The sequence below is a fragment of the Astatotilapia calliptera genome, chromosome 3 (genome assembly GCF_964374335.1).
Source record: "Astatotilapia calliptera chromosome 3, fAstCal68.1, whole genome shotgun sequence".
NCBI lineage: Eukaryota > Metazoa > Chordata > Actinopteri > Cichliformes > Cichlidae > Astatotilapia > Astatotilapia calliptera.
The window spans coordinates 31,052,949-31,078,834 of NC_137424.1; the positions used below are offsets into that span (position 1 = coordinate 31,052,949).

Below are 25,886 nucleotides of genomic sequence, written 5' to 3' on the forward strand. Positions count from 1 at the left end.
AAGAAAAGGGAGCAACAAGGAATAGAACAGTAAATCTCTGCAAAGGCTTTGCGACTTTTTAAATCCTGGCCTCATTAGTCATGTACCTGGAGAGACGCAGGAGATGGCGAGCAGGAAGATGAACCAAAGAGATTCATACTTTCACGAAGAGAAAGTGTCATGGCAACATTAGTGCAATGAAATGGCTTCATGTAGGAGTGAACCAACTCCACTTTATGCTGTTTACTTTTAATGCTGCTCTGCTATGTGTGTGTATATATATATGTATATATATATATAGTCTCACCGTGTAAAAGTATCCCCGTACATTCATGTTTTACTCTGGAGAAATAATGCATTTGGTTCCTTGTTTTCATGTCCCTAACGACAGTAAAAACATTCAGCCGTAACTGTAAACTTAATCTGTATTCAGCTTTCACAATGACAATATTTTTACTGCTGCTGTCTATAATTGCAAGTCATAACTAACTTTTGCCAAGACGGACGCAAAAAGATTTGTATACATATACATTGCTCAAAAATAAAAAAAAAACATTTTGAAAATACTCAATAAGAAAAATCACACTGGATCTCTATACTGATATGGACTGGGTAATGTGTTAGGAATAAAAGTCAGGGTGCCATTGCTTATCCTGTAGAGGTCCCTCCAAGGGTGCACCTCCCCAGACCACCACTGACCCACCACCAAACTGGTCTTGCCAAACGATGTTACAGGCAGCACAGCGTTCTGCACGGCTTCCCCAGACCCTTTCACGTGGTCACATGTGCTCAGGCTGATCCTGCTCTCATCTGTGAAAAGCACAGGGCAACAGTGCTGGACCTGCCAATTCTGATATTCTATGACAAATGCCAATGAAGCCGGGCATTGAGCACAAAGACCACTAGAGGATGTCAGGTTCTCAGGCCACCCTCATGAAGTCTGTTTGTGATTGTTTGGTCAGAGACAGTCACACAGTGGACTGCTGGAGGTCCTATTGTAGGTGTTTCCACTGCTCATCCTCTCCCTGCACAAAGGAGCAGATACCAGTCCTGCTGATGGATTTTGGACTTTCTATGGCATCGTCAAGCTCTCCTAGAATAACTATCTGTTTCCTGGAATCTCCTCCATCCTCTTGAGGCTGTGCTGGGAGACACAGCAAACCTTCTGGCAATGGCGCATATTGATGTGCCATCCTGGAGTATTTGGACTACCTATGGAAGGACCAGATATGGCCTCATTAGAGCAGTAGTGACACTGACCCTGTGACTTAGAGTCAGAAAAGGTGATGGGGGTGGAGGAATGTCAGTGGCCTCCATCTGTAAAGCCGTTTTGGGGATTGTTTCATCGTTGCCTGTCTAGTGCACCTGGTGTTAATTTCGTTAACGCCAGAGTAGCTGTAACTGATTAACAACTGGAACTGGATGCATGGATACTGACATCAGTACGTCCAGTTGTGCCTCTTCTATCAACTCTAATTTGGTCTTCTCCAGCTCCAGAAAATGCGTCTGGTGTTGGGTCTTACACTTGTGTATCACTTAGTGTAAGACAGTTGATACAAGTGGGTTTATTAAAGTTTTCATTTGCTGGTGCTCCTGGAAATGAGTCTTTATGTGGAAACAAAGTAGAATAACAGGAGTGAACAAAACCGTAAAATTGCAAGACTTTAATCACAAGTAATGAACTGAAAGAGATTAAAAGGTATTATAGAATTGATTAAAACAGTAAAGCGGGACGTTAATTCTCCATAGCCTTGTCACCACGACCAGTTTTATAAAAAATACACTGATTTAAACTTTGGCTCCTTTTAGCTCTTTCCCCTTATCTTAGCCCTTATTTCCTTATATTAACACCTTTCCTAATGAGTGAGACACTCACTCAGGTGCTCGTTTTTACAAATTGCATGTAGTATTATCTTTAGTGCTTTCTGTTTAATTCTTATCTAGAGCCAGTTTCCCCCACAGGGACCATTAAAGTATCTAATCACCTAATCTAATAACACTGGAAACTTTAAGTGTTTTACACATCGCAAGGAAACTATTGCTTTAAGCTCAACGTCATCCATCTGGAACAATGATATAGCTCGTGATAGAGTCGTTGAGATGCCTATCACCTGGATACTCTTCCCAGAGGAGCCACTTTCTGCTTTCATTATGTTGATTTAACTGTGCTCCTTATGGTGCCTCTCCGTTTCTGAATGCTTTGCTCACGAGGCAGCAAGCTGCAAAAGAAAACAAAAGGAAGGCAGACAGTGGATGAATTAAATACATCAAAAACAATTACACTCAGCAAAATGTCAGGCCAGGATAAGCCTGCCTAATAACCGGTAAAACTGCGTCTCATTCTGCTTATTATTCATAATGGCGTCTGTACAGTCACACATGGAAATGCGAGCACGCTGGTGTGTATTAGAAACCCGTGCATGATAGAAAATGTTGATTTTCACACTTTGTTCTGCTTTATTAAATGGCATCCTTTATTCTGCTTTGGTTGGGGTCAGTAAGGCAATCAATTAACATCAAGCAGTCAGTTAGTCATACATTACCTGTCACTCGTGGAAAATGAATGACATTATTTTGCTAATTGCTTGGAAACTCTTGGAAATGAGCCTTTTATTACCTCCAAAGTCTCAGCAAAGTCGGTGGTGGTAGTGGTGGTGGGGATTCACAAATGCTAATCACCTCATAATTCTTGACCCACTGGACGTGAGTGCAGCAATGTTGCCAAGACTCTTTAAAGTTAATGTGATGAGTACAATGAGATCAAGACCAATAAAAACTTGTTAAAAGGAGCAAGAAAGCAAATTAGTTCATACTCTTTGATAAGATAATTCCATCTGTCACAATTAACTCCAGCTCAGGGTGACAGGGAGCTGGAGCCAAGCTAAAACCCTATCCCTAAACCCTAACCTAGATAGGTCATCAGTTAATCAAAGGGTTAATGCAAAGAGACAATCGAGCATTTATTGTTCTGCAATTCAAAACAGCCCATTTAAAAATCTCTGATGTTACACATAAGAACGTGTCACATGAAAGGACCAACAAAAGTCATGGAATTAACGCTCCTATCAGAGTACCGTCGAAGAGCTCGTCCACTTTCTTCTTCAAGGCTTATGCATAGCTAACAAAATGCCTTTTAACATTTTAATTGCATGTTAGCTCCTGTAGGTTTCTGACTTCACTCGAAGCTGTAGGTTACTTAACTGTAAAGCATAACTGCATGTCAGCATATAGCTGCCACAAACGGCTAGTGGGGTTAGACAATGTGGTCAAATACTTCAGAAAAACTTCATTGACAATACAGATTTGAAAGAATGACTTACAAGTTAGAAAATCTATGATCATTGGAAAAACTAGTTACACCTGTGAATTCAAGGGGCACATGTGTGCTATTATAATTTTAATGTTTACAGTGAATACTATAATTTATAAAAACAAAGATACATTATTAAAAAATAGTTTTAGACTAAAGGGAAAAAAAGATCTGATTAGCCATAAGGTGCAGCCTTGAACTTACGTCCTTCCACTGACTTCCTGTTAGCTAATGTGCGATTTTTAGCTAGCCTACTTAGCTTTAGCAACGTGCATAAGGGTTTGTTTTTTCATCAATAAACGTTCAGTTATGGAAACTTAAAAGTGAGCGTGAACTTTTACAACAATTAACAAAAATGTCAGGAGCATTAGGGATCTAAACTGGGAAAGGCAAAGCCTGATGATGGATATGAAGAAGGGGACCCACTGAGGATGCTAGCATTGCTGATGGTATTAGTGCTCGTCCTCAAGAAGGCCCATGATGACCGGTTCCTCAAAAGTCTCCCCCATCACCATTTGAGAATGAGCACATAAGTTTAAATAAAAGTTGGTTGGACCAATATAAATGTGCTAGAATACAGTGTGCACAGAGGTTTAGCATTTTGCTTTGCTTATTTATATTTATTAAAACAAGGGTTTGGGTTTCATTTGGAGCCAGCATTTACTAATAATGGCTTCAGCAACTGGCGAATGGCCTCAGCATCCCTGAAGAGTCGTCATGAAACTGCGGGACATAAATTTTGCTGTCGAGACATGGAGTGAGTTTAAAATAAATAAATAAATAAATGGAAACACAGGCAAGTGGCTCCAAATAGCAAAAACGATTGATAAAGGCATTGGTTACTTTCAGTTCATTGGTTACTTTCATGTAATTTCAGCTTTGACTGAAATTACATGAAAGCTGTGGTGGAAAGCATGCGTTTCTCACAGTGAGATCACCGTGAGTGATATCATAGGACAGGACAGGAGCAATTGTATGAGCTTCACAGGAATGCTTGTAATCCATCAAATATATGGCTATATACATCCATTGTGACATATAAAATGAGATTTGTGCAGTAATTATTAGGATCTGGTGGGCATGTGTGTTGTTGTTCCTGGGTTTTGTTTCCCTTTTCGGCACAGGTAGGCAGGACACCTGCGGCGCATCGGACTTCATCAGTGGGAGCCAGTGGCGGTCCTAGCCTATTTGGCGCCCTGGGCGAACACTCCCTCTGGCGCACCTTGCAAACGAAGGGCGCCCTTACTCCCAGCAAATGGGCGATAGAAAACTGATCGGTGCCTATGCCGTTCCCAATATGCGCTGGCATGATGTCGGGGCAGCATGAGTACTAGCAATTTCTTTTTTTTTCTTTTTTTTTTTGCCGATGCCCGTGATGCCGCCCCCCACCACGATGCCGCCCCGGGCAACCGCCCGTGTCGCCCATATCAAAAACCACTACTGGTGGGAGCATTTATGGAGCTGTGTGACGGACGTCTGGTGTCGGAGTATTGTCGCTTCCACAAGAGTCTGTTGATTCCACGCTACTAAGCTGTATGTTTAAAGATCCGTCTTCCTGCCTGCTTTCCCTCTGCACCAGCCTGTCTCGCCGCCTGCTCGCCTGCCTGTTTCGTTTGGTATTGGCCTTCTCGGATCTGTGACAGAGATTTACCTCGCACCAGCCTGTCACCACTGCCCATACCTGTATTTTCTGTGTTTCAAGTAAGCTCTCCAACTCTCCCCGTTCACCTAAGTTTAAATCTTGACTTTCGACGCTATCCCCTAACTCTGTTTGTCCCTCATCCTAAGGTCGCTCCGGTGCGCCACCTATCCTCCCGCATACCTCAGCTCTGTTTCATCGGCTCGGCTCCGTCTCCTCGCACATTTACCCTGTCACTGTACATAGCCCCATCCCTTGTAAATATTCCCCTAGTACTGTAAATAAATCCGGATCCACCGCAATCCCGAGCCCGTGTGTGTTTCTGCTACTAAATCCACCCGTTTAAGTCACCTAACAGTAATAGCTGATACAATACTTAGAAAATATGCTCTACAAGTTTTTCTCTGGGTTGTTAGTTCACAATGTTCAAAAACATAAGGGAAGATAAGCTGACAGCACAGTGTATTGAACTAAAGAGGCTGTGTTTTGCTCGACAGGCACACCAGTATATTGCAAAGGCCAGCAATCCGGACAACACTCATTGACATCCAGTGCCAGTGAAATCTGCATTGGACGACATCGGTGCAATCACTGGCAGCAGGATTATTTTACATCTTGTTCATTCTAATGATGCTTTCACAACAACCATATCACAAGAGTCACCTCAAGGTGCTTTATACACTGTAAGGTGGATCCTTAAAATAATAAATAGCAAACAACCCTCTTTGAGCAACCACTTGGCGACAGTGGGAAGGAAAAACTCTTTTAACAGGAGGAAACCTCCAGCAGAACCAGGCTGAGGTAAGGGGAAGCCATCTACCACGCACTGTTTGGGATGAGGAGAGGAAACAAGAGGACCTGACAGGAACTTCACTACGTGAGAGAAGGCAGGCAAAAACAGCTGGAATAATGGATGGCCTGAAAATCCACATATTGTATGACACAATGCATTTTAACAGAGACAAACACTATAGTGAGAGGTGTGCCAGCCTGAGGCCCAAAACGCACATTTATTAAGTTTTCCTTTTAGTTATTAAGCCATAAACTATGATTCCCTATAGAGTCTCACTGCTGTGCTCATAAACTCCTGTAACATTACATTTGGAAAACACAATGCTGATTACTTGAGATGATTTAACTGCTGGATGACTATTCGATCGGTGGCTGAAATAACCACATAATCCCTGTCTTCTGTTCACTCTAGATATGTGCAGGCAGGATTATCAATCTTACAGCTATTATATCCTGTGGGTGCATGTGCTCCCATGTGCTCATGGATCTTTGCATGTGTCGTGGGTGTTGCAGTAAAAGCTAAACTCTTGTGGTTGACACATTAATAGCAGGTTAAATCTTAAATTCAGAAACACCCTCTCTATAGAAAAACCAACCAACTGCACAACATCTGCGAATCATACAACTTGCTGAAGTTGTAGTCATTAGCGCCACAATGGCTGTCCTCTGAAAATGCCACAGACAGCACTGCATTACTTGGATAGTCTTGCTGTGGAAAACAGATGGACAAGTGCTTCAAACCTAGCAGGTACAGGGATTATTAGCTGAAATCTAAATTTTGTGACAGCTCATGGACTTTATAGAGCGTGGTATAATTAAACATATATGCGTGACATTAAAAAAAATACATTAATAAAACAAACTCTTGCTCCCTCTGTAGCACAGAACTACAAGATAAAACTTACTCTGAAAACGTATCAGTTAAACTATTCAATATGTGGCGTGGCCTAGTTGGAGTGGACTTCTAGCCAAGACTGCTGTAGTAAATGCATTTTCCTCACAATGAAGCTCAGAGGAATGAGTGTGATGTATGATGTGACATTTATAGATGGCACCAGAATTGCCTGTGAATATGCAAAAACACAGGCTGACAGGATGGCTCCAGAAACCTCGCAGTGGAGGAATATTCCTGCCCGGTAACAACCCAAAGCACACTGCCAGAATCACACAAGTTTCCAAAAAAAAAAAAAAAAAAAAAGGCAGAAATATAAACAGAGCAAGAAGCAAGCACAAACTTCTTGGACTGGCTCTACCTCATAGCAACCCATATTTTTTATTTATTTATTTTTGAACAGTCTGTGATATTATGAAGCCCTTAAGCCCTCCTGAATATGTTTGAATGTTTGTTCCTCATTTGGTTCTTCTTGTTTGGTGTTTTTACTACTGCTATTTACTACTGCAGGAGCCAGGATACATGGGTGCACAGTTAATGCTAGCAAACAAACCTTATGGGTCCAGTTCATGTCCTAAAAACCTATTAATTAGTGTTAACAGTGCATAAATTTGAAGCTGGAATTTTCAAGTTCAGTCAGGACCCTAACCTCCTCAAGTTGGACTTTCAACTGGGAAAATTGGAAGTCCTCACTGTGCCTTAATAATCCAAGATGGCGGCATTGGTAAAACTCTAAAACGTGTCATCTGTACAGCCACAAACATGCTGCAGCTTTGTTTTTAACAACAAAAAGCAAAAAGAAACCTTGAATTGTATTGCTAGAGATGCATTAATCCATTAAAGAATTCCTAAGAAGGCACAAACACGTTCAAGAGGTCGACTTTACAACGAAGCTCTAACTACCAGAGTGAGGCCTCTTATACTTGGATCAGCTGCATGCATTGGCATCTAAATAGATGAGTTAGAAAAAGTCATCCATGTACAGCTGTTATGAAGAAGGAACATATTCATATAAACCAACATATTTATTGTACCAGGCTGTAAACATTTTGATTGTTAAAGTTGGGAATTTCTACAAGCATTTTTCCAATTTTAAAAAGAAGGGACTGCTTTTTCTTTTTGCACCAGTAAAGGACCTGCACTGGCTTCACTTTAAAACCGGTTATCCTCCAGGCTAAAGAGGTCTGAGTCTGTCACCAAAAATTAAAGTGGTCATATGAAGTACAGAAAAAGCAAATGGCTTTAATAAAGGTGTGATGAGTTCTGCAGTGAGGTCTCTACTTTGAGTTTATCAGATATTATTCTACTGTCCGGTTTGGAGATCATGTGGTTTATTTAATTACAGGGGTGCATTCCATTCTGTATACCGTATGTGTGCCATCTGTATGAGCTGAACATATGCTGCTGTCCATTTGCACTATAAAGTGTTGGGAAGCTCAATACTTGCATCAATCGAGCACATGTTCGCTTGTTCATTATGTGAGTTTACTACCTCCTTACCATGAATAATGCATGCGTCCAGACTTCCTCTCTCAGAAGCCTCTCTCACTCACCGTTGCAACATATGAACCTATTAATGTTAATAAAAACTACACGTGCATATGTGATCACTAGGCCATAAAGTTTTAAGTTCGGAGGAGTCAATGAAAAATGCAAAGTCACACTGTGCAGGCCTCTCTCCTTCTCTTTCTTTATATCTCAGTGCAACAGCCTGCATCGAAGGGACATGTGGTGCTGCAATTAGCTCTGGCCGATTCATGGATGTGGAAACTATGCCAGTGCTCAGATGGGTACAATTAAAAACAGATGCCTCTCCAGCTAATAGGATGTGCATGTGTTTGCGTGTGGCACTGAGATACTGCTACAGAGAGCGAGAGAAGGTGCGGCATATGATGGGAACCAATGCAAGCTTTGCTACTTCAGAACTAATCTGCTGGGCTCCCTGCTGCTTCAGATCAGAGGAGAGGGATACGATCCCCGACCCCAAGGGGGTGAAAGCTTGCTGAGGAGCAGAGATATCAGAAAGCAGGGTCGGAGGGAGGGACGATAGCTGGATGGAGGGAAGGAGACTTAGTGGTAAGAGGAGAGGCTGGCAGAGGGTTTCTGGGTGAGGGTGGGAAATGGAGGGAAGACAGAAAGCAGGTAAATAAATCAACAGAAACCTCAGCAGGTCATAAGCCTTCTGAGGTTTGTGGTGTAGAAGTATTGGTTTCTCTGCAGAGACAGTTATGCTCTTAGCAATTATTACAACATCTTGTACAACATACTGGATTCATTTCCTCTCTAGATCTCACTTAACCTTGAATGTATTGATTTAGCAGCTTCGGGAGGAGGCCAGCATCTTTCTCAACCTTAACATGGAAAAACAACTCCCAAACACATCCCGAGTCTATAGTAAACACTTTTATTATTACAGAGATAACAATGCATGTATGTGACATTGTGATGAGCTCCCAGACACAAGCTGCTCTACACTACCTACAGCAGTGGCTAAAGAAACAGGTTATTACTATCAGGAACTCGTAGAGACCGAAACGTTTCATGCATCTATTAATGTGGACTTACAGCTAACTAGGCCTCTTAGTTAGCTAGTTTAGTGTTTTCTGTTAATTTATGTTGTAAATTTATGTTGCATGTAGCACCTTGGTTCCTGGAGGAACGTTGTTTCGCCTCACTGTGTACTGTTAAACTGTATATGGTTGAAGTGACAATAAAGCCAACTTGACTTGACTTGACTTGACTTGACCGCTCCATTATTTATTAAAAAAAAAACACAACATAAACACTAAATATTATAAGCTAAATAATCAGCCAAGCTTGATATTTTTTTCAAGGCTTAAAAAAAAAACAAAAACCCTAGCTTATAAACATCATGATCATTTCATTTCATGACTCAGAAATCTTCCAACTTCAGGTATAAAAGGAAAGATTACTGTTGTAAGATGTGCAACCAAGATGTGTTTGTGCAATGTGATAAATTATCAATATACATTTATTGCAATTAAGCTTCCTCAGCATGCAGTTTAAAGTTCTGTAGCCCATATAAAAACCATGCTAGTCTAGTGCTAGTTTTGGCTAGCAGGTAGCGTTTATTACCCTTGATCGTAACACATCAGTAATGTGACAAAGAGGAAATACTTTTTTCTTCATGAAAATAAGTACACAACCTCTGGGTGCCAAAGACTTTTAATGAGTCTCGTGAACACTTACGGCTGGCTCCATAAGTGTTTCAAACCCTGTTAGCTTCCATGTTAAAATGCCTGAATGCAACCAAATAGCTAGCGTTAGCTGACACCCATAGCCAATGCTAGACCATTCACAGCGACTACTCCATCTTTTATCTCCAGTGTATACTGAGAATGGACAATGACACCGTGCTCCACAGATCTAACTAATACTTAAGCTATCTTTCTATGCTATACTTGACTCATACATCGCAATCTGCAGCAGAGCAACACTTCCAATAAATAACTCTCTGGTAAAAAAACAACAACAACAACCTTTATAGTAATAAGTGAGAATGTGAGTGTGTGAAACACAGCATGACACCAGGAGGTAAAGAGTAGGAAGCTGATTGAGGCAGGTGCCTCACAGCCAACACGGAGGTATAAAGACTGAAGAGAAGGAAAGTGAAGCAATGCACAAGTCAACAAAGGTTATCTGGGACAATTTTAGCAGTAAAGAGCAGACACTGTGTGATATATAACAGCCTTAAAGATGTAATGGTGACACTACAGAGAATGGAATAAGGCCACCGAGGGAGGATAAGAGGGGCAAGATTTTGAGCTTTCATTGTTGCGCTGTATGACTGAAGGATAATTACTGTTGCGAGAAGAAGAGGAGAATGAGTGCATTTAAAGTGTCTGTACCATGCAGTCCCTCTGCTTCTCCTGCCAAGCTAAGGTCCAGCCATGTAGTAGCTCTGTCTCTTTTCCCCTAAACAGCTTTGTGAGTTAAAAGCTCTTGGCTCTGAGTTTGTTGCCAGCTATTTGAACAGACTTTTGCAGGCCTTCCCTACCCACAGAGGAGTAATACCCTCCGACTATGTGTACATAGGTGAGTGCATACTACAGTCGTTGTGAATTAATTACTAGGGACCAATAACGTATTTCTCCTGGACAGTCGGTTTTAAAGTGTGTGACAGTGTCGTACGTCTCAGTCTGCAAACACAGAAGGGATTTGTGGGTATACTTACTGGGTCAGGTTGCTGGAAAGTAAATTAGGCGGAGAGAAAATACTCTGGGTGCCTGAGACAGAAAGGTTAATGGCTTTATGAGATTGCAGTGACATATTATTGCAAACACCTCAGAGCAAACAAATTATTTGATTGTGATATTGAAGAATGTAGCAGTTGTTCCTGCCTGTTAATGGAATATTAAATCCACAGGGTGTGGACATGTGTTACTGTGCCTTACAGTGCCATGTACGTACATCCTCGTATTGTTTTTGAATAAAGTGTAACACTTTCCAACGACATTTTTAGGTTCTTGGTGGTCTACCTCAACAGTAGCATAAGGATAATTAGCTTTTTTCACTTATTTATTCAACAGATTTATTACTGTGTGTGAAATTATTCAGTGAAATAAGTAAGTACACTTTGGACTCAAACACTTGCGTTACTGTCTGTAGTGCAAAAGGAACATTTTGTAGCAAGTGCAAGCTAAATTGTTAGTTTTGCGGTGGTACTAAACAACACTACAAAGAAAATTACTTCAACTGATTTACGTCAATGGATGTAAAAAATTATTGGTGGAAAAAACTGCAAGCTTTTTAGTAGTGTACTTGAAGAACAGAAGCTTGCTTTTCCTTTGTTTGTGTATTTAAAGATAATAGCTGTAAAAAAGCATTGGTGGAAAAAAACTATGTACACTTTGGCCTCTTAAGTTAGCGTCGTATCCGTTATTAATTTAGCCTCTGCTTCTAAACAAGCAAAGCAGGTTGTAAAGTCGATACACAGCATGCATAAATGATTTTGAAGGCAGATTTTTAAAGCAAAAATAGAAAGAAAACTGGATTCAAAATCAAGACCACTGGAAATAAAGGTGATACAGATATATTTCTTGCACGTGCAAGAAATACAAATTAAAAAAGCATAATACAAAAGTCTGATGCATCCATAGCTTACCTGATTTTTGAACCACAGAATCGGCTACGATACACTGGAAAGCTTAGGTAGAGTTTTAGGCAACATAAAGAACGATAGTGAGATCAGCCTGACTGTGAAACGCTCAGAATATAAGGCTGAGAATTTTAACACTGATCCTAAACATGCAAGTAAAAATAAATGAGTGGCTAAGATGTTGGATGTCAAAAGATTGGAATCACTCAAATTCCCTTCATATGCAGGATTTATGGCTTTCCTTGCATATACAACTCATTTTAAATCCCCCAACATTTCAGCTGGATTCAAATCTGGGCTTTGAACAGGCCATTCTATAACTGTGCTCTCTTCTTTTTGAGATTTAAGATGCAGAATTCATACTTTGATGGAAAAAATATGATGAAAAAGTTAAAAAAAATCCCCACTGGATGTACTTATTTTTTTTCCACATCAGTGTAACAATGTATTCCCTGTAAGTCTCAATGCATTGTTTTCCCTTGTGGGCACCAACTATTTCATTTTAAAGTAGCTCTCTTTTGAAAATCCAGACAATAGAAGAAAAGAATCTGAGGTGGGTGTCTGCAGGGACCCCAGGGGCACATCAAAGGGGCGGTTGACTGGTCAGTTATGCAGAGAGCTGCAGTAATCAAGCACAACCGGCTTTAATGATGTTGGAACACACACATAAACACATGAATTCTGCTCAGGACAGCAGCTCCCACCGGGGCTTAACAACCGCAAAACTGACCTCTAACAAAATAGCATCACGGCTTTAGGAATGAGCAGGCATGGATGGTCCATGCAGGCTCAGGTATCAGGTTTCCCTGGTGGGCCATTACCTCTGATGCCTGGCTAGGGTCTATCAAGTGTAGGACATCAAAATCACGGCTGTACATGCAGACACGCATTTACAGGCCCTCTGCCTCCTCAGATTGGCCTTGGGATGTCAAAAGGGGGAATGAACATCGACCGGCAGAGACCATTTGTCTCAGTAGTGGAAATTTTAGCCCCACAGTGTCTGCTCTCCCCCTTTCCTCCTCCTCTCTCTCTCCGCCTCCTCTCAGGCATTTTTGAGGTGTCTGAAGGTAAAAAGCAAGACGGGTGGACATGATGTTTTGGCTGACTGACAACAGATCAGCTCCCCACATGGGTGGAGAGACAGCCTGTTTCTCTGTGGTTTATGAGGATGTGAATAGTGAACGGATGTAAAGCTGTAAATCTGTCTGGGAGCACAGGCATCAGCTGGCTGTACCTAGGGGTTACCGTTGTTAGACTATACTTTAACTAAAGTGACTGCAAACAGCAGAAGGTGACGATGGAGCAAAAAAAAAAAAAGAAAAGTTTTATTCAGCGAGCTGGGAATTCCTGGCAGGCATCAGCCACCAACTGTGGATACATGGCTCTGCAGTGGAATAGTGACGGAGGCAGATGTTTGGCTGTGTTACGAACCCGGTAATAAGACAGGCATGTGGCTGTGTTGCATCCAGAGGAGCAGGTGCTGCCACCACACTGCCATTACCATCTGCACTGATGAGATCAGGGACCCAGCCGTGCTGGATGTTTGATGATTATTATCCCTTAAAGTAAAATATAAAATAAATAATCATGCAAGCTGGTGAAGTCGGGAGTATCATTTTTATCTCCCGCGATTTCACTGTAAAATTAGTTTATTGTCTCATTTGGCCCTGGCAATGTGATATTCACGCCTCAAATATGTCTCTGCAGTAAGCACTAGCCAGTCTGCCAGTATGAACTGAAGTGGATGGATGAGGAAATGGTGGAGGTTAGGAGAATGGTGAAGGGATAGAGGGAAAGAAAGATGCAGAGTGATGGAGGAGAGGATGTAAAAAAAAATGGGATAGTATCCCTTTAATGTCCTCTGACGTCATGATGATGCAGCTCTGCCGGGCTGGGTGCGAGCGTAGGAAAGGAGGAGAGTGATGCCGACAAAAAAAAAAGAAACTCCTCAGCACTATTTTTTTAGTCCCCTTGAAGAGAAGAAGGAACACCCTTTATACAAGAGGGCGGATTAACACCTATTGTCACTAGCAAGTGAATATGTCAACGAAAGCACGCTGAACGCCACACGCTTTAATAGAAAAAGCGACCATATTGAGGTCAGAGGAAAGCGTTGCCAGGGCGACCGGCTTGCTAGGGAGGACACTGCGGCGCGCGTCACACGCCGGGGACGAGCGTAGCTGCCTGCCTGCGTGCGTGCCTTACGAGGGTGCGCACGTGCGCGAGCGCGCGACGGCCAGCCGGAGCGGTCACGGCATCCTCGCAGCAGCAGCAGCGGCAGAGGCAGCATCCTTCTCTTCAAGACTGCTGGAGCACCGCGATTTATGCGTCCGCCGTTTCTGATACAAGCTAAAGCGAGCCGAGCCGGAAGCTCGGCAGCGTCTTGGCTGTCTTTACTGGGATTTATTTTGGATTTATCGTCGACGTCCTAGGAAAATAAGAAGAAAACACAGTCCGAGAGAGTAAACCTGAGTAGCTGAGACCACTGGTCAACACAGGTGATACTTTCCGGCTGTCAAATCCGCCGAGTCCCCGCAGACACGTCCGGGTTATTTCGGGGTTATTTTGCAGTTTAAAGGCCTCGATAAAAAGAGACATTGGTCCTGTGGCACGCTGGACTGTCAGCAGAGAAATTCATTTCTTGCGGGGACCAACCCGAGCTCGGCTGCTCGTATGGAGAATCCTACTAAACCGAGCTGTTTGTGGTGGGTATTGCAGTAGAGGCAGCTTTATTTTTGGGATTCAGTCTCCACTCTGTCATCGTCTCCAGCCATGAAGTCCCACCTGCCGGCCCGGTTGGACTGAACGAGGTAGAGCTCTGCCGAGGGGGACCTCCCCCCTCTCCTCCCTCCCCAAAGTATTTGAGCTATTTTCTTTTTTTTTTTTATTTGTTTTCATTTTTATCTTTGTTTTTCCCGCGAGCTGGCGGAAGGTTTAAGGAGAAGGACGAAATCTGAAGAGAACAGCAGTGGGAATCTGGCGCCCTACCAGCACCCGTGGATCCCACGTTAACAGGTAGGCTGAGGTTTACACGGTGGATGCTGATTGAGGTTATTCTCACTGAAAATTCTTCGAATTTGATTCATATCTAAAGTGTGTGTCAGCAGCTGAGTGAGAGGATGCATTGACCCCCACCCCTAAAAAAAACATGCCTGGAATGAATTATATGTTGTGTTACTTGCAGTCTTTTCCCCCCAGCATGCTTTAAAAAAAAAAAAAGTATGTATATTTGCTGTGGACCTGTTGAGAATGAACCACACTTCGTGCAGATGAGCTCCTCCATAATCACACAGAAGATGCATCCGCTGTGCCATTAATGAGGGACCTGCACTCAGAGCTCTTCTGGTGGGATGAGAGAAACAGAGGCTGCCATTCGGTCAGGCTCAGCTTATTCCTGTGCCCCTGGATTACATGCAGCATTTGTAGCATTTTCTAATCAATAGAGCTTCTCTGAGATTGCAGAGAATTGCTCATTGTGCCTTTTTTTTTTTGGCATTATCTGGAAGATAGAGATGAAGGAGGAAACCATGGGAATTCTCGCAAGCAACTTAAATTGAGCCTGTTTTCATCTGACCTTTATTCTCAAAAGACCCCAGGAAGCGCCTTGGCCATGAGAACATATTCCCCTAAATGCTCCCCTACAAACACGCACACACACACAGATAAATGCACACAGACACACAGCACGAAGAATGGGGTGCATTTATATGCTGTGGCTGATGTTGTGGGGCATTCGGATCAGCAGGGCCTTCTAGATGATAGAATTCAACAGGGACAAGAAGACCTCTGTTCTTATCTACAGCAGAGAAGGGGAAGGCTCTCCTTGGTTTAGGCAGCTATCCTGCCCTATATAGCAGATAGGGACATCTCCTCTGTGGGGAGAAAGCATTTAAATGGAGGCAGAGGGAAATATGTGGAAATGTGTCCTTGTGCTAAATAGATGTTGTCACAGAGGAGTTGTTATTTACCTCGCCGGCAACCAGCTAGAAACTTTGAAGACCCGCCGAGATGTTTAAGGGGGATAAAGGTGGCGTGCTAATGCAGTCTGTTGAGGAATTGCAGACATTTGTGTGAGCGAGCAATACGTACACACAGAGAGAGATAAAAATGAAATAGAGGGAAAGACATTAGTACATCCTAGCTCCATTGTTACAATGCTCTCGGTGCTCATTGCAGCTGAGCACCTGGCATTGCAGAGTGTATAAATGTAAGTATAAATATGTATATGAAGATCAGAATCTTTTACCCTTAAAAAATTGGCATTAGTCGGCCTCTAGATGTTATCGCTGTCATCTCGAGGTTTGCTGGTCGGGTTGAGTCACATATGATCATATTCTGATTGGTTGGACAGCCAGAGGTATAACCTCTGAAGGAAACGTTACATTAGCAGCACTCTGGGTTGGATCCATGACCATTTACCCAGTATACGGTCTTGGGGGTGGCTGAAGCTGGTCTGAGACAGAGCAAAAGGTGGATCCACCAAGATCCTTTGGAGGAGGTGGTCTCGGTATGGTTCCAAACAAACTCCATCTGTCCAATGAGGGGACTCATTCTCATGTGGTTTGTAGTCATGCATTTTTGTTTGCTTGGATTTTTCTCTTAAAACACCCTAACTGAACAAACTTATTGGATAAAAGCTTGTTAATCTCAAATCCTGAGCAAATGAGCATGTCCAGAATAATCATTCTTTCTGCCTCTTAGAATGACCATAATTGATCAAATGGAAAGTTCTGTTCATTGTTAGCTTTGCAAAGTGGACAAAGGGAAGTGTACTGAGGTCAAAGGCAAAAGGGGCCAAGCACTGTTTTGTGGTTGTGTAGACTTCAACACAACCAGAAAAGTCACACCTTGCCTGCCATTGGAAAGAATGCAGGTTGAAAGCACTTTGTGTTGGCTTCCCTTTGTAGACCGGGAAGCTGTGTCCGCCTTTGATACTCTCCGGTTAAAATCATTTGTTTTACCTGTCCATACATGGGCTGTTTCTCAGAACCACAGATTATTGGAAAAGAGGGACATGTTAAATAAGACTGTCTGCATAACATTTTTTTTCTGAGGAAAAAACCCCAAAAAGGCCAAAGAGTCAAGCGTCAGCTATATCTCACTTCAACAAACAAAACAGTATATCCTCTGAAAATGGCTGGCCAACTTTTGTGCTTCAGGCCTGAGGCTTTGGGAGTAAATATATCAGAGTTGGCACATATTTCAGTGTCTTTGGCATTTAGCATCTTCTCCAGTTCTGGAATTTGCCAGTAGCAGCAGCTAGACCCAGACCGAGCTGGATGTGAAGCCTTCTCTCCCCTTAAAAACAGAAAAGCATGTAATGGGGCCTGTTAGCCATCTTCATCTTGTGTTGGGATCACCGGTTACCGTAGTTCTGTTTTTGGAAATCTTACAAACATGGGCAGAAGGTCAGCTGTCCATTGGTGTTGCTTTAGTGTAAAATAACTAGGTTAAAATGATTTAATATGCTGGGTTTTTATGTTTATCTATAATTCATTGAGGTAAAGCAGGAGAGCAGGTAGAATGCAGTCAGTGCTCTGCTGTCGATTCAGTTAAGCAGATTTTTGGTTGAAGCATTGTACAGTATCATTTTACAAATAGATTTTCTTTGACTGACCACAGCTCCACAAGATACGATTGAGTGTTTCTGCCATATACTGTTCATCCATTTATGGGAACTTGTTATATACTTTTGTTTGCAAGAAATCATACATTTTTTATTGGTGTTTCTGTGTGTGTGTGTGTCCTTATCAAATGCATGCAGAACCCATAAAATCATTGCTCAATGCCAGCCCTCCCGGGCAAGATGCAGCAGAGCCAGAGGCAGATGGGGCTGAAGTGTTCAAAGCATGCCGACGGGTAGATTGATGTCTCCTAGCACGGGTCGCTAAGCAGTCAACAGATGCAGGGCGGTGTTGTGACAGAGTGCGATGAAATGGTCATCACGATCACACGCTTTCACAGCGCTTTAAAAAGCCCTACCTGTCAGTGTTACTGCGTCTGATTTTGTCCCTCACTGTTTATTTTTTGCTATTGACAAATCAGTGACAGCAGGTTTCCCAGTGGGTTAGGAAGCCTTCTCGCTGTGGAGTAATCGGAGCTGCTGCTAATTTTAGGCTGCGAGATCTTCAGCGTTATGACAGCTGATGCGCTGTCTGGAGAACTGGAGACTCATCTGATGAATGCTGGGGAAATTAAATGTTTGTCTAGCAAAGTTGGAATGAATTAGTAAAGCTGGCTGTACACAGAAGTCCTCAGGGAGGTGCTGTTGTTCATACCTTCCTTCTGTTAGAAGAAGTTTGTATGTGTGTCACTCGGTACTTTGAAGGCGCATGAAGACATTTTTAGGACTACTGGAAGAAATTAAAATCTGCATACATGTGAATTTGCCTTCCACTCTCCAGCTAACTTTAAGCACTGTGACAAACTGGACAATTATTGGATGTATAACAGGGAAATATTAAATAACTGTGGCAGCACATTCTAAATTGATGACCAGTCGTTGTGATCTCATCCGGGTTACTGCTAATCACAAGCCGAACCTGTTTTCTCTGTTTTACTGATTGACTGTGACGCTGTTGAAACGGACTAGCTCAACAGTGGATCCGCTCTTTAAACCGGAAAAGCTTGAAGAATTGGAAGAGGCTGATTAAAATGGGAACGTGCCTCTTCTTAGTTCTTGAGGTAGAGTGGCTCCTGTCAGTCCAGACACAGGTCGTTGCTAATACGTTAGTGGAGGTGCGTCGCTGCGGCAGATTACAAAAAAGGACAAAATTAGCAAGCTGATGGATCAAAGTAAGAAATGGAATAAATGGCGCTTTGCAGCGTCTGAATTGACAAACAGATGGGCATTACAAAATGTTTAATAGTCAGAGTGCGCAAACACTAAAGTGCATTGGTTTCTGTGAAGAGCGGGTGACGCACAGCTAGATTACCTAGCATGGTTTTCTGGATCGCTTGTTAGTTTATTGGACACATCAGCACAATCCAAACTGGTGTGTTGTTACTGTACTCAAACATGCTGGCAATATAATCTTGTCCAGCAGGCTTCGACTGCCCCGCCCCTCCCTGCGAGCAAAAGCTCTTCTTATTGGCAGTTCTTTGCAAACTGCAGATGTGAGGGGTTTGTGAGCTGAATGTTTAAATGAGGGCGGGCCCCTCTCAGTGAGGTCACACAGAGCCACTAGTAGAAAAAACTGTCTAAAACTGAGTGTTTGACCAGGCTGAAATCAAGGCTTTTTGGATCAAATGGATTGTAGACATATGGCAGAGGACAAATAATAATGATAACAATGAGAATCGGTCCACTTTGACACAGGTACAGTACAAGGACAGGGAGGACGCAGGCACCACTGTGTGCGCCAATTAGAAAGAAGTGAATTGTTTACTTGTAATTATTGACAAAAAACAAGTGTAAATGGACTCTCGCTCGTTGCCGATGTGTTTGTCCAGTAGACCAGCACTAATAGGACACTGCTCTCTACACATGATGTAAGATGAGTTTTGGACTGCTTGCGCTCTCTGATAATGACAGTAGGCTTTTGTATTATCATATATACTCTGCGCGACTCCTTTAATGCCTCATTTCTCATTGACATATCCATTTATTTTTCTTCGGCATCCATCTGTGGCAGTCATTCATCTGCTTCAGAGGAGTCTGGATGTTTTCTTCTTCTTTTTTTTGTAACGGACTCTGTGTCGTTGCTATGGCAGCATCATTTTGGAAGGCTAAGCCCCTCAAAGATTTCAAACGTGAAGGTCTTCTTTTTTTCCCCCTCAGTTCCAGTTGTTTGTAAGAATGCACCAGCACATATTCTTGTATAGGTAATAAATATAATAAATAAATAAATAAGTAAGTAAATAAAATAAACAAATGACATCACCATATTGATTGCTGCAATGCCCAAAATGCTGCAGGCTGCATTTTTTCTTTATCCATGATAAAGCCAAATAAACAATGTTCCCTGGTGCTGTGCAGAAGCTTGACATGAAATCATTATGACCAGATATTTTATTCCATTAGAAACTTGCAAGCCTAAGCACCAGCCTGTCTCGTCTTTTCCGGTATATACAGTGAAGTAGGAGGTTCTTTCCCTCACACATTAACACACATGGGGCCTTTGCATTTAAAGGTAAGAGTTTATATTCTAGAGACTGTTCTGTGATGTGCGTAGCTCCATGTTGTGTGCTCAGCCTGCCAGTGTGTCTTGTTTTGTTGCTATTCTCACAGAGTGCTGCTCTCCCACAGTGCCACCACAGAGGCCCATCTCTCTTCTTTGAAACTGGTGAAAGAGATCTTTGATGGCCGGGGTGCAAGATGGAGATAAGGTTTTAGAGCTGTTATTCGTCTTACTTCTTTTCTTCCTCCCTCTTCCTCTATTTCTTCATATTGCAGCATTTTCTGCTGTTTGTCACTTGTTAATCTCTCACTCACTCTCACACTCACACAAGCTTGCACACTCCTCATTTTTTTCTGCCTTGTGCTTGTCTTCAAACCCTCGGGCCGTCTATCAACGTGAGGCGTTCAGCACTCATTAAGGTTAGATCAAGGTCGAATGATCCGACACATTTTTATGGAGGGGAGGGGGGTGAGAACCAAAAACTTTGCTCTCCGAGTCTCCTGCCGACAGCAGCAGCAACCTTCACATCACTGCTCCTCCTACCCCCTGCTAGAACCAGGCTGACCACCGGCCAAGATCAATGAACATTTACTCCTCTTATTTCTTTAGAAAGATAAAAGCCAAAGGAAGACACAGAGACTGTGAGAAACCACCCAGAACACCCATCGGCCAGCTATCGGGATAGCTAACATCCCACTGACGGTTTCACAGAGCAGACTGGCTCCAGCTCAACATTTCCTCTTAAACAGAAAACATGCAGAGCTTTGGAACTCTGTTGAACTGTATTGCACAATCAAGTCCTTAATAGAAAGCATAATACAGTTTTGATGGACTCAACAGCAGCGGGGTCAGCAACGGGTTGGATTAAATGCATCATATATCTGGCACTGCTTCTGTTGACACATGACCAATGTATCTCTCCCTGTCACTGCCACGATGATCTACGAAGGTGTTGAGTCTCCTGGCAATTGCCCTTCGGATTAAAGAACCACTAGTCTGGGACCGACTCTGTAATTTAAATAAACTTATAGGAAATAGTTTAGTCATATTATAGTAAAGGCTGGGTAATAAATGTTTCCAAAGGGCAACATGAGAAACTAGGACTGTTGTGGAGGATCGCACCATGAAGCTTAAAAAGAGATCAAAGTAATATTGAGCAGAATTGGGTTCAACTCACTGGTCAATGAACTGGTTGTAGTGTTTTTCTGTTCTACCTGAGCAGTCAAAGCATTTGACAGCTTCCCAGTTTCTCATGTCGGTGCTTCAGGAAATGAATTGCCCAACCCGTGTATCATTTACAACAGGGGTGAGCAACTCCAGGCCTCAAGGGCCGGTGTCCTGCAGGTTTTAGATCTCACCCTGGGTCAACACACCTGAATCAAATGATTAGTTCATTACCAGGCATCTGGAGAACTTCAAGACATGTTAAGTGCATAATTTAGCCATTTAAATCAGCTGCGTTGGATCAAGGACACATCTAAAACCTGCAGGACACCAACCCTTGGGGCCTGTGTGTGTGTGTACACACACACACACACACACACACACACACACACACACACATATATATATATATATATATATATATATATATATATATATATATATATATATATATATATATATATATATATATATATATATATATATATATATATATATGTATATATGTATGTATATATGTATATATGTATGTATATATGTATATATGTATATATATATATATATATATGTATATATATATATATATATATATATGTATATGTATATATGTATATATATATATATATATATGTATATATATATATATATGTATATATATATATATATATATATATATATGTATATATATATATATGTATATATATATATATATGTATATGTATATATATATATGTATATATATATATATGTATATATATATATATATATATGTATATATATATATGTATGTATGTATGTATATATGTATGTATGTATATATATGTATGTATATATGTATGTATATATGTATGTATATATATATGTATGTATATATATATGTATGTATGTATATATGTATGTATGTATATATATATGTATGTATGTATATATATATGTATGTATATATATATGTATGTATGTATGTATGTATGTATGTATGTATGTATATATATATATGTATGTATGTATGTATGTATGTATATGTATATGTATATATGTATGTATATATGTATATATATATGTGTATATATGTATATATATATATATATATATATATATATCAGGAAGAAGGAACACGAGAAGCTGGAGAAATACCAAGGGCTCAGAGAAGAGCTCGAGAGGATGTGGAGGGTGAAGGTAACGGTGGTCCCCGTGGTAATCGGAGCACTAGGTGCGGTGACTCCCAAGCTAGGCGAGTGGCTCCAGCAGATCCCAGGAACAACATCGGAGATCTCTGTCCAGAAGAGCGCAGTCCTGGGAACAGCTAAGATACTGCGCAGGACCCTCAAGCTCCCAGGCCTCTGGTAGAGGACCCGAGCTTAAAGGATAAACCGCCCGCAGGGGCGTGCTGGGTGTTTATATATATATATATATGTATAGATTTGAGTGAGATAATATTGACAGTATCTCAATGGCAGGGCTGGCCACGTCTTGGCCAGTACTCTACAGTAAACCCACAGAATTGCAAACAAGGTCCAGGTCAAGGTGCAGGTGGAGGCAGGCGGGCATGCTGCTGGGTCTGCTCTCTTACCTCAGACACATGCAGAGCGAGAGAAGGAGGAAGTGTGCTCGGAAAGTCAAGTGACCACAGATGTCGCACTCTGGAAAAAACAACAAAACTGAAAGAGTGGAGGAAACATGCTAAAGAGTAAATAGGAGAGCTTTTCAAGAAAGTGGGCTGTGAAGGGACAGACTGCGGAGCCGGGAGAGTAAGGCGGGGAGAGGGATGCCACAACATTACAACAGCACCATCTCTATTTTGCACTTCTAACATCTGCTATATGCTCCCTCTTCCCTGCTGTTCTAGTCACATTAGTATTGGCTGACACACCACCACATATATTAGTATGAGCTGTCAGCCGAAGCCCTAACAACTAGCTTGAGAAGGACCAGTTGAATGGTAATGCTGGCAGAGGAGGCAGCAGCAGCAGCAGCAGTTGTGGCTGTGTTGGCCAACATGCTGAAGTGTTATCGCTGTGGCTGTACTGTATAATGATGTGGGTTGTTATAAAACACACATATTTCCCTCTGGAGCTGGAACAAACACACACACAGACACACAAAAAAGGCACAGATCTCAGTCAGTCAAACATAATGAGCCTAGCCAGTTGGCATAGCTGGTGGCTGTTCCGTAGACTGTTACCCATTTGATGTCCATCTGCTGACATAAGTGACGGTGGGTTGCGGTGGTTGTGTTGGAGGCATGGCCAGAGCTGCCAGCTAATGGCAACACTTGAGGATGCAGATATAGCGGTCTCTGCTGTCCTCCTCCCAGAGGTTACCGCTGCTGTTTAGAGAGCTGCCTGCAGGAGTTGTGGATGGACTGTTTACCACACCATAGTCACTAACTTCTATACAGCTCAAACATTTCTCATTGAGGCGTGGAAGTGTGTGGGCATATACAGGATGCCACAACCTCACCTTAAAAACCAAGCCTCCACCGCTCCTCCTCCGAATAAATCGAGCGTTCACTTCAATACACTGCACGCTGTCTAGCTCCAGTTGACGCATTGTTAGGCTGCTAGGCCTTAGCTGTCCTGATGGCAGATGCTAATGAAAAGAATAAGCCCATTTTAACATTGTGAATTACAATGTCTCTTACTTGACAGCCTCTCGCTACGAGAGTTTGCCGGTTATGAACGAAAGCAGTGGAGCGACAGTGATGAATGAGCGGCAGAATGGCAGCGTTACACTTTCAGTGATGCAGAGCAGGCGATGATCGTCACTGTTATCGTCACAATCAGCAAAGAAAACCCTCAGGATGAAGAGGGACACACACACACAAACACAGGCATCAACACAGACACACACACGGAAACAAAAGGTTTCGCCTTTATGCACACGCTAAGCAAATGCCTCAAAGCCCTCTGCACGCCTTTCTCCTTTGATTTATTTGAACTAAAGGCACTTTTCTTTTTGTTTTGTCCTAATATTTAAGGATGCAGCATGTGTATCCTCCATCCTTCATGGAAAACAATGCATGTTGTTTGAATCATTCATCTGTGGCTCTTCGCATTGTCTCTCAAGGCTGTAGCAGTTCCTCTCTTGACAAATGATAGCAGGAAAAAGAGGCTAAATTCCAGTCTTGTGTGGCTCGCTTTTGGACCAAAAACAACCCCGCGTGAGCAGATTTTCTCGGAACAAATTTTCACAGGTAGCAGCTCCCTGCACCAGGAACATAAATGTCACTGTTCTGACTCGTAGCGAACTATATTGAGTGCACTTATCTGCTACCCTCAGGCTACAGTATCTTGGTAAAAATGACTCATGTTCCCTGCGCTGTGCCCTTGATGTGTCCCTTCTGACTGTCTAGAATTTGAATAAAAGAACTTTGAACTTTCTTTTTCAGGTTTTGGGTGTAACAGATTCACGAATTTAAGAGGTTGATAGTGATCATAATATGAATATAAAATATTAGAAAAGCAAGTATAGGGAGCATGAGCTATAAAGGTAATAGGTACAGTAATGTATAGGCTACATGTAGAGAGTGTAACAACTTAGTGGAAAAAAGATAGGGTCTTGTCATTTTAATTAGGCAGGGTAAGGGAGTGTAACCTTGATCACACACCGGTGCTGCTGCCTAATGAGTAGTGAGATTGTTTTGGAGGGATGTTACGACGTATGCCTTTTACACTGTTAAAATGACTAGGATGGCATTTTTGCTGCAAAGATGGAGACCTGGGAAGGTCTCTGTGAGTGCCGACATTAAATAGTCTCTTTCCTTTCTGCTTTAAACTCCAGCGACTTGAAAATTACAAGGGGTTTAGGAGAAGAGGGCGCTGATTCAGAAGGTTGCAAGTCAGCAGGATTTCCGAGGCCTATTTCTTCACTGTCCCTTCCTCTGTCTTCTTTCGTGGAGAATAAAAACAATTCAAGGATTCGTCTCACTAGAGGACACGCTTTGCATTCTGGAGGACACAACAGCCACGAGGGTGTGCGTTATGGAAGTATGTGTGTACCTGGCATGCGCATTCCTCCCATTCAGATTGCGTTCATAAATACCTGAATTGATTTTCCAGATGTGTGTGAAAGTCTGAACCACAGGTTGCGTTGTGACATCTTGTTTTGCCAGACTTTGATAAATCTGAAGAGGTGGGGTTGTATTGATTCCAGCAGGTGAGCCGATAGTTCACGATCATCGCTAACATGGAGACATTTCCATCAGAGTTATTGGATGGGCCCAGTCGATTGAGTTAAGTACACAAGGGAAATCAAAATCCCACTGTGGGCTCATCATCCTCTGGGTGTTCAGCTGGGAAAATCTGCTTGCCTCTTTGTTGTTCCCTGCCTAACCTCCACCCATTTGGCCTTCCGTCACCCTTTCCAGTGGTTACTCAGCTCCTTGGCTGCCCCATTTTCTCCTCTCTCCACTTAATTAACCCATTGATCAGCATGCTCATAAATTAGTCCTTTGGAGAGGCCCTCAAAGAGCACTCTTCTCTTTCTATCATGGCCCTTCACCTCCATTGGCCGCACTGTTACAGAAACAGTCCCTGGTCTCTGCACTAGCTTTGTCAACATGGGAAGCCAAATGTATTTTTTCAGCAGTCATTTAGCTATTCATAGGTTGAAGGCAGGGCAGCATGGAATGAGGAGTTAAGGCAAGTACAGATTAGTGAGTTTACCGCTCTATTCTTTGTGCTCACATAGCTCAACCTCTCCATGGTGCCCCTCTTGTGTCTGTAAATGTTTCCCCCTTCCTTAAGTCTCTCTGTCTCTCTTGCTTTCTGTCCAACCGGTTCTCTAGAGCAGGGTGCCAGGCACCTACTTAAAGATTTGCCCAATTAGGGGGTGCTCAGAGGTCAGCCTGGAAGGAAGCCTCTCTACCACTC

General features: G+C 42.3%; 1 protein-coding gene across 3 annotated transcripts in view; it reads left to right on the forward strand.

Annotated features, from left to right (window-relative positions):
• The first annotated feature begins 13,452 nt into the window (after window positions 1-13,452).
• The window catches only part of nlgn2a (neuroligin 2a), a 242,338-nt gene continuing 229,904 nt past the window's right edge, over window positions 13,453-25,886 (forward strand). Inside the window, exons 1-2 of one of the 3 annotated variants that reach the window (XM_080299829.1) lie at window positions 13,454-14,541; window positions 14,654-14,746. The gene's annotated coding sequence lies outside the window, so the exon portion shown is untranslated. Of the gene's footprint in view, window positions 14,747-25,886 lie in introns of all 3 variants that reach the window. The other 2 variants (XM_026161606.2, XM_026161610.2) reach the window with 2 other exon arrangements.